General features: G+C 45.3%; 1 long non-coding RNA gene across 1 annotated transcript; it reads right to left on the reverse strand.

Annotated features, from left to right (window-relative positions):
• Nucleotides 1-1015: 1015 nt before the first annotated feature.
• On the reverse strand, nt 1016-6738 carry LOC114588592 (uncharacterized). Its single transcript, XR_003704485.2, has 3 exons — nt 6540-6738; nt 4707-4817; nt 1016-2969 (listed from the first exon to the last, which is right to left on the reverse strand). It is a non-coding gene; the product is annotated as an uncharacterized LOC114588592 (long non-coding RNA).
• Nucleotides 6739-10104: the final 3366 nt, after the last annotated feature.

Raw genomic sequence — 10104 nt, forward strand, 5'->3', positions numbered from 1 at the left:
ATATTCAAAATAAGACTCCATGAAGGGGATGGGGGGAAGTCTCGAGATTCGGAGAATCTCATAGAGATATGCTTTTACTCGTTTGTGTTTATTTGTAAAACCAATAAAAATTATATTTTTTTAAAAAAGTAAAAAAATTCAATAGATTTGGCTTTAAATGCAAATTGATTTGAGCTTCTCCTCCATCGCTAGTGCTACATGGGGGAAAGGGTTGGTAAACACAGCTCTAAGTACAGTGGTACTTCGGGTTACATACGCTTCAGGTTACATATGCTTCAGGTTACAGACGCTTCAGGTTACAGACTTCGCTAACCCAGAAATAGTGCTTCAGGTTAAGAACTTTGCTACAGGATAAGAACAGAAATCAGGCTCCGGCGGTGCAGCAGCAGAAGGAGGCCCCATTAGCTAAAGTGGTGCTTCAGGTTAAGAACAGTTTCAGGTTAAGAACAGACCTCCGGAATGAATTAAGTACGTAACCCAAGGTACCACTGTACATTCAGTTGAATGTGCAAAGTTTCCCCCTTCAGTCCTTTTGCTCAGCAGATGAAATGCTCAAGCTGTGAAAGCAATGTTGAGGCAGAGCTAGCACAAGTGAGTTTTGTTTGTTTTTTCCACTCACCCTGCTTCTTTCAGACGCTCAAATCAGGCCTGCTCCCCATTGTGTGTGAAAGCAAGGCTGTCAATTTTCCCCAGTGTGTAAGAGGACAGTGAGCAAATATGACCAGGGACCGAATTTGACCAGAGACTAAAATCCATTACTTAAATATTTATTGCAACTTTCAGGGACAGTGTTTTCAAGGAAAAATCAAGATACAATCATTACATGGGAAGCAAAACAGAATATAGATTGCCACTTAACTTTTAAACTTTGATATAAATATTAAGAAAAGAGAGAACAATATAAAAGAGAGATAGTCAATTTATAAGATCGAGAACAGCGATGGGAATATCGGCCTGAAAAGAATTTTTTAAAAATTGGTAACACAACCTAAAAAATGAGAAGTCATATGGCATTCTACTCCCGAGAATGCAACATAATGCAATCTAAGCTCACTCTCATTTCCTTTTAATGAACTTTGCCACCATCCCTACCACAGACTCATATTTCCAACAACATCTACTGTAATTTGCCCAGTTCAAGCAAGGAGTCCTCAAGTCTCTGGTCATAATTAGGCATTTTAGGCCTCATTGTCAGGTGTGGGGCTGGCAAATGTGGGCTGTGTAAAGCAATGCTTAGCCGGCAACTATGAACTCACCCAGGAACATCCCACCCCACCCTAATCTCTAAGACAATTGTGCATTTGAAGGTGGGGGCGGGGCATATTTTGAAAACTTCCAGAGAATAAAGGAATGCATAAATGAGTGGGCAGAAGTGAATGGTCCTCCTCTCTAGAGCACAGAGGAGGAGCACAGCTGAGAACTGAAGGAGCATTTCATTCACAGCTAGGGATAACCAGGTGTTCTTATGATGGGAACTGTGCACTGTGAAGCGGAGGCTCTCCTGTGATCATGGGGGCTCCCTCTGCATTCAGGACTCTGGAAAATAATTGATCTAAAACGTGTGTGGGAGCCTTCAGAAGTCTCCCCACAAGGCACAGCCGTCCTCCTATTTGTGGAGGGTCATTTGGGTGGCGTATTGGTAGTAGAGCCTGCGGATTTGCCCTTCCACCCAAAGCCCCTCAAGAGATTACAGTACCATATTTTTTGCTCCATAAGACACACTTTTTTCTTCCTAAAAAGTAAGGGGAAATGTCTGTGTGTCTTATGGAGTGAATGTGTGGTCCCTGGAGCCGAATTGCCCAGGAGCAAAAAGCAGATCATGCTTTTTTTTTTTTTTTTTTGGAAAGAGGGAAGTGGGTGTTGAAAGGAAGGAGCTGATGCGCAAGCGATCGGGAGGGAGATAAGGGACCCTAGAGATAAAGGAGGCTGCCTGGGAGTGGGGAGGTAAAGACAGCAAACTTGCAAAGGGGGGGGACAGGAAGACTAAAACAATGAGGAGAGAAATTAGAAGAAAAGGAGGAGCAAAAAACTGCTCCAGCTAAGGAAAAGACACTAAGGCAAACAAGAGGGAAGGAGGTGTTGAAACAAAGCCGCTAATCTGCAAGAGATCGGGGAGGGAGATAAGGGATGCTAGAGATAAAGGAGACTGCCTGGGAGGGGGAGGTAAAAGCCCATGGATCCTTGGGATTTTTGCATTGGGTCACCCCAAATTCATCATCAGATCACATAGCATGTCTATGGCTACAGCCTGCACCAAAAAAATTATGCACCCACTATTTCCTGGGGCTGCAGTGGTGCAAAAATGTGGTTACAAAGCACGGATCCACATGGATCCTCAGGATTCTTGCCTGGGGTCCCCATATTCACCATCAGATCACATGTCTGTGGACACAGCATGAACCACAAAAACCATACATCCACTGTTTCATTGAGAATTTTTTTTTTCTTGTTTTCCTCCTCTAAAAACTAGGTGCGACTTACGGTCAGGTGCGTCTTTTGGAGCGAAAAATACGGTACATGCCATCAAAATGGCAACAGAAGTCTTTTGTCTGTCATTTGGATTACAGTTCATGAAGGCCTGACTTCCACCGTGGGGAAGGGACAGAAAGAATTGCTTAATATTTATTGTGTCTTTCTGAGATCCGCACTCAAAAGCAGCAGCTTTTGAGCAGACGGTGATAGTGGTTAGATTGATTGGATTGGAATCATTGCATTCTTACAACGCTTCGTATTTCCATTCAAATGCACCCCCAAAGCAGCTTCCAAAACAAAATAGCAAACTGAGGAGGGAAGGAGGGAAGGGAAAGGCTGATGGGTTAAAACAACTTAAGGATATTCATCAGAACAGTAGTCGTGATAACAGCATGTCATTTTCTCTCTGCGATATTCATGCCATTCCTGTCCACACAAGTATTTTAATGGCAAAGAGCCACAGAATTTTTGCATTTCAATAAATTCATCCGTGCCGGCTGGAGAGAAAAGGGGAAATATTTGTGTTAGTATTAACGAGTGAACGATGACAACTTTGTGGACTTTGTCCACAGAACGTATCAAAACAGAAGAGAACATATTTAAAGCTAAAATAAAATTCATTTCAACTCCATTTTTTTAAAGGTATACCTAAAACAGAATCTCAGATTTATTCTGCAAAAGCTACTACAATGTCAACATTAAAATAAAAGTTGCAACATATGAACGATGCATGTCAAAATAAATACATATCCTTAAATCTCAGAATTTCTGCTGCAATTGTTTAAAATAGGTTGCAAACACCTTTTTCCTCAGACTGCAAAAGAGGCTGCCTTCCAAATGACGTATCAGTTTGCTCCTTGTAATAAAAAAAGGAAGCCTCATTTTCATCCTATCTGCAGTATTTCATCTTCTTAAGTAAGGCCCCCTATGCTTTTGAATTATGGTGCTGGAGGAGACTCTTGAGAGTCCTATGGACTGCAAGAAGATCAAACCTCTCCATTCTGAAGGAAATCAGCCCTGAGTGCTCACTGGAAGGACAGATCCTGAAGCTGAGGCTCCAATACTTTGGCCACCTCATGAGAAGTGAAGACTCCCTGGAAAAGACCCTGATGTTGGGAAAGATGGAGGGCACAAGGAGAAGGGGACGACAGAGGATGAGATGGTTGGACAGTGTTCTCGAAGCTACCAGCATGATTTTGACTAAACTGCGGGAGGCAGTGGAAGACAGAAGTGCCTGGCGTGCTCTGGTTCATGGGGTCACGAAGAGTCAGACACGACTAAAAGACTAAACACCAACAACAACACGTAAGGCCCATCACATGTGTGATGTGCTTTGATATAAGAACAGAGCTGGCATTCCAGGATACAATGAGGCAAATCTTCTAGTTTTGCTGCCCCCACAGTTACTTAGACAGAGTTATCTGCCCATTTATCTCGCCCGTGGCACATGCTCCCATCCCCACCACACTTTGTGGCCTTCTGCTTTCAGGCTGGAATGCCTCAGCAGCATTTTTGTCATGCCCGATTATGAAAGGTGATGGACTTCACAGTTTGGCACCTTTTTCAACCTTGGCAAACTGAGGGTGCAGGAATTTGAGCCATTTCAAGGCTAGCATTCCCACAGCAGTCTGAGGGGAGATGAGACCATGGCTGCAGTATTTCGTCTTTTTTGTAATTTTTCTCTTACCATTTTAAAATGTCTCTCAGTCTGCTAGCTGCTTCAGTGGCGTGGAAGACAGAAGCCCTGCAGAACTTTTGTGGCACCCTGCTGCTCTTTCCTCCAAGAGACATTGGTCCTGGCAAGGACGCTGTCATTTTCAAACCTGGTGGAACTCTGACCCATGGGGACACTGGTGTCTCTTGGAAGGAGAGGTAATGGCAGCCATCGCTCTCTGCTCCTGATACTAGACTGCAAATGCTGAACTAAAGCAGAGCTTTCCAAACTTTTCATGTTGGTGACACACTTTTTAGACATGCATCATTTCATAATTCAGTTTTACTAGCAAACCAGAGGTTAAACTAACCCCTTTTCCAACCCCAGGAGGAGCGTGGGAGTGTTTGTGCAACACACTGCAGCTGACACACTAATGTGTCATGAGACACAGTTTGGGAAGCTCTGAACTAGAGGGACCTTTGATGTGATCCAGCAGGTCTCCTCTCTCTCCTCCATAACATCAGGTCATCCTAGTCATGGCATACAAAAGGGAGGAATATAGACAGGAAAATCCACTTACCTTCAAAAACTTCTCCAATCATACAGTAGTCTCCCGTACATGTACGATCAGTCGGAGTGCATGTCTCCTCTGTGTCCAATTTGGAGCAAAACCTGCATGTTATAGCATCTGCTGTAAAGGACCAATAATTGTGTTTTATTATTTGTCCCTGCAAACATTGCCCTTATTTAAAACTCGCCACATCAGCTTCATTAGGGGGTAGACCGGGAGTCCCAAGTTGTGGCTCCAAAGAAAAAAAGCTCTGCGCTAGGCAGACAATGGGGAGGGGGGAGACTCCCAGGTGGCAAATGGGAGGGCCCCCTCCCTCTCGCCAGAATTAGTTAGAACAGAAAGGCAGAATTTGAATTAGATTATTCGGAGTTGGCTGGGATGTTACCTGGAGAAAAAAGGTTGCACTCTGGTAAAGGAGGCAAGTTAGAGAGAGGATCAGAGCATGGTGGCTGATTTCTGTTTTGAATCCACAGTTGCGGCTGTGGGATAAGCAAGACCAGGGGTAGGCAACCTAAGGCTCTGGGGCCGGATGCGGCCGAATCACCTTCTCAATCCAACCCACGGACGGTCTGGGAATTGGCATGAGCAGAATGTGTGCTTTTATTTAAAATGCATCTCTGGGTTATTTGTGGGGCATAGGAATTCATTCCCCCCCCCCCAATGTAGTCTGGCCCACCACATGGTCTGAGGGACAGTGGACCGGCCCACAGCTGAAAAAGGTTGCTGACCTCTGAGCAAGACCCTTTTGGGGTGTCAATGCCATGAACACCTCCATCGTAGGCTCGGATTGCATATATGTATAAATAAACCTTACGTTATAAAGACAGCACAGTCGCCGCTGTGCCTCATTCCCAAAATGAAACACAAACCCTGGTTTAGCATGCCTGGAACCCCTGAAATCTTGCGCTGATCAGAGATTGGAGTGGTGTACAACAATAATAACACATCCGTAGCCCTGGCGTGTTAGTTTGTGTGTTCACAGAGTTAGCCTTTCAGAAACAGTTGAATCCCAAACACACACAGCCTAAGCCAATACAGGGAAGCCACGTCTTATTCAGACTTTACTTAAGCGATCCCAAGTTTGGCAGGGAAATGATGAATCAAATGGAAAATGGGTGGGGTGGGTGGAAAGAAGGGCTGGTGGCTGGTCCAGGCAGAGCAACACCCCCACCCTCCCTACACACAGAGGCCCCTTCTCTTCCTTTCCACAGCTGGCTCAGAAAAAGCAACCCACCCGAATCCTGTCCCCCAGGCTGGGTGCATTGGGTGAGGGCAATTACTAGAGCATCAGCAGCCGCCCCGGAAAGGAGTGGAGCAGCAGAATGGGAAACCTGGCATGAAGGGAGCTGTTAAGAGACCCACTGTACTGTAAGCAACCTGGAGGGCTTAACAGATCTTTCTCCACACCAGTTTTCCATATGCAAAGAGGAATCCAGTAAATGGCTTGGGGTGGAAGAAAGTTTATTTCTAAACAAAAGGTCTGCATCTTTGCAGGGAGACAACAGAGGCAGCATCAGCTAGAAAAATACTGAGGGAGGAGAAGAGAAACTGTGGGAAGAAGTGGGGCTTCTCAAGACCCGAGTAAGTAAACTGGAGGGCTTAACTCAGAGCTCTTAGGGGCTGGAGGTGGTTCTGGGGATTGCTTTAGCTTTGTACAATTTTGTTTATATGCACAACCCCTGGAAATTAAGCACCACTACCACAAAAGGCCAGACCATAGCACCGCTCAAAGCACTTGCAGGGTTTCTTCACTTTAGGAAGACAGGCAGATGAATTATATACATTAACTAGTATCTTGTTTTTCTTTTACCTCTTGTAAGGAGGCATGGGGATGAAACTTACCCCCGGACTTGAGGCAAAGTAGAGCACAGACTGCGAGCAGCCAGGCCTGAGCCCAACGTGGGTGCCGATTATCAAGAAAGAAGCTCTGTCCCATTGGAAAATCTTTTCTTACTGAGAGACTGGTTTCCGAAGGCTGACGGCTGAGGGACACACTTGCCTCTGTGGCAATAAGCTGTAACAGGAGCACAGCTTCTAGTAAGGAACACGCCCCACAGTTTGAAGGACAAGGTTCAAAACAGCTTTTATAAAAGGGATGGGAGGAACCTTCCTAGCTTCTTGGGACATGTGATCCTTGTGGGCTTGAAAGATATGAGAAGCCTCTGGCAATGTGCTGGGGTGGTTCTGAAGAGTGCTGGGGATGTGGGTAGCGGTTCCCTTGGGCTCTTTGGGGCATAATGTACTGATTGTTCAGACAAATACAAACGGGCTAAGGAGGAACCAGCTGAATGCTTTACAGAATGTCCCAGGCAGCAGTGGCTTCCAGATGCTATACAACATTGAAGGAATGCTTGTTCCTTTTGGTGGGTTTTCTGTCCACCTCCATATTTCTTGGTTGATCGAGTCCCACGGGATCAAAGCTGCGATTGATGCTTGCAAGTGGGGGCGGGCTGGTTGGTTAGTCAGTTGGGTGAAGCCACTTTATGTTCCATGCTGACTGCAAGGACTTGGAGAAACACCCGTGTATGCTATGGTTGTGCTAACTGATTTGAGTTCCATCAATAGTCCATCTATTTTTAGACCATACATAGGTCCCTGTAACCACACCAGGTGATTTCATGCCTCGCCTTCACATCTTCATAGAGTTTTGCGGCTCCACAATATGAGCTATAGATGCCAATGTATCAATCATAGCATTGTAGAGTTGGAAGGAATCTCAACAGTCATTTAGTCCAACTCCCTGCAATGGAGGAATTTCAATTAAAGAACCTCTGGCAGATGGTCATCCAAACCTCCAATGAAGGAGACTCTGCCACTTTCTAAAGGAGTCTGCTCCACTGTCAAACAACTCCTACTGTCAGAAAGTTCTTCCTAATCTATCAACATATAGATGTGGTGATGCATCAATCACTGGGGTAGTGGGAAGAGAACATGATTTGTTTGTGTTACTGTATCTTGGTGGGTATAAGCTGTGGATCCAAACCATGGGGGACCACTAACTGTCAGGAGTTCAGCGTACACTCGAGTAGGACCCCGGCAGAGACACATGCCCAACTGGCATGTTCCCTCCCTCTTGGTTGATCGTTAAGGAGCTTCAAAAGCTTTCGTCAGCCCGAACATCACAGCGACCGATGTCAACAGACACCGGCACACTTAGGGATCCACAGAGTCTGCACAGTTCGCATGACAGACCTCAGCAACTCAGCATTTTGGCTAATCTACTTTATTTACATGTATACACACACAGAGCACTGCAACATGTCTCCCTCTCTCTCTAGCATCAGACAGCAAAGAGAAGGGGGGGGAAGACAATAGTCCCACTTCACGGAACACAGTAACACAAACATCCTGTCTCCGTCACTTCCCACTCTGTGGAGTCAAAACATACACCATCATGTGATAGACAACAATCCCATGACTGCAAACATGGAGCAGGAATTCTAACCCCTCAAAGTCCTCAGTTATTGGGCAGGTATATAAGGGATTAGGTGGTTCCTGAGGTATCTTGGACCCAAATTGTTTAGAGGCTTGAAAATCAATACAGCATCCTTAAACCTGGTCCACTAGCCTAGGGGCAGCCAATTCTCTTAATCGAGCAGTTAAATCTTGAATAACTGGCTGCACAGATGCTACTGAAGCTCTGGCACTGAATAAATAACGTCAGAAAATCAAAGTGTGGTACTTAACCATGCTTGGAAGTTGGCACTGTAGAATTTAATGGCATAATTGTGGGAGTAGTTCCTATTAATCATTGCAGGCAATTGGCAACTTGCATGGAGGGAAGAGTGAATCTGTTGACCAGCGAGTAATAGCTTTTTCCACCAGTCTTGCCCCATCTTCCAGCCCTGGAGCCCTCATAAGGAAGTTGTTTCCAGAGAAAGACTCTGTTTGCCCACAGGGGGTGGTTGGTTTCACCTGTGCTACTCTACTTCCAGCCCAAGGAACCTTCAGAAGCCAGTTGCTGCCATGGGCGTTGGGTGTATGTGCACTTTAATGAACTGAAGAAAGGGAAGGATTATGAGTCATGGGAGTTGCAGAGCATTTGTGTATGAACTAAGCGGCCTCGGCCCAGTATACATGAAGGAGCGTCTCCACCCCTATTGTTCTGCCCATACACTGAAGTCCAGCTCCGAGGGCCTTCTGGCGGTTCCCTCACTGCAAGAAGTGAGGTTACAGGGAACCAGGCAGAGGGCATAGAAATAAACAGCTATCTGACTTTTAGAAGACATCTGAAGGCAGCCCTGTTTAGGAAAGCTTTTAATATTTGATGAATTATTGTATTTTAATATTTTGCTGGAAGCCGCCCAGAGTGGCTGAGGAAACCCAGACAGAGGGGCGGGGTGTAAATATTATTATTATTATTATTATTATTATTATTATTATTATTATTATTACAGTGCTGGGTTTATTATTTGGCTGCCGTCAAGCCAACATACCAACGTACAGCACTGTGATACAATATGAGAGGACACTTTCTATTATGGACCGGTAAAAGGAAGTCATCAATTGTTGTTTAACATTATTGGTCTTTCGCAAAACCCTGAGGAAATGGAGTCTCTGTTGGGCCTTCCTAACCACCTGAGTTCTATTGTTTTTCCAAGTGAGGTCTTCACTAAGGTAAACTCCCAGGAATTTAAAGGAAGAGACTTTCTCCACACAGCCTGTTAGTTTCTGTTTCCCACTGAGCAGCTGCTTGGAGTCACAGGACTCTGTTTACATTCCAGAGACCTTCCAGACTGTTGGAAGTCTCACGGGAGGGGAGAAGGGATGTGACGTTAGTGGTTTCCTGTTCCTTTGTTCAGTTGCTCTCTGCTTTCATAGAGAGAGGATGTATATTTCTTTGCTGTCTGTGTAGTGAGAAATAAAGCATAGCATGTAGCCATAAATCTCATCACTTCCCTGTGCTGGAAGCTCTGCTGGATGGGAATGTGCCTGAGGCCTTATCAGAGGCTCAGGTCGTTAATTATTCGTCGGGAGGGCTATTCCGAAGGCTCAGCTGGAAAATGAGCTTTATCAGCTTGGCCGAGCAAAGATTCCGACACAGCCCCCCCCCCCCCGATATACAACGGGGCTAGTTCTCCTCTCTTCCTCCGAAAGTCCAACACCATCTCCTTTGTCTTGCTAATATTTAGGTGCAAGTTATTCTCTAGGCACCATGTAGATACTTTTTGAACACCCCCCCCCCCGTACACTGATTCATCTCCACCTGTATTTAGACCCATTATGGTAGTATCATCTGCAAACTTAATAATTACAGTGGATGGATCAGATGAAATACAATCATATGTATACGACGAGTACACACATCCCTGTGGAGTGCCAGTGCTGAACCTCAGGGAGGTAGATGTAACACATTGACTGCTTGCAATAAACTTTCCTTTTACATCTCCTGGTGTGTGCTGCGTGG

Source organism: Podarcis muralis, chromosome 2 (assembly GCF_964188315.1).
Source record: "Podarcis muralis chromosome 2, rPodMur119.hap1.1, whole genome shotgun sequence".
Taxonomy (NCBI): domain Eukaryota; kingdom Metazoa; phylum Chordata; class Lepidosauria; order Squamata; family Lacertidae; genus Podarcis; species Podarcis muralis.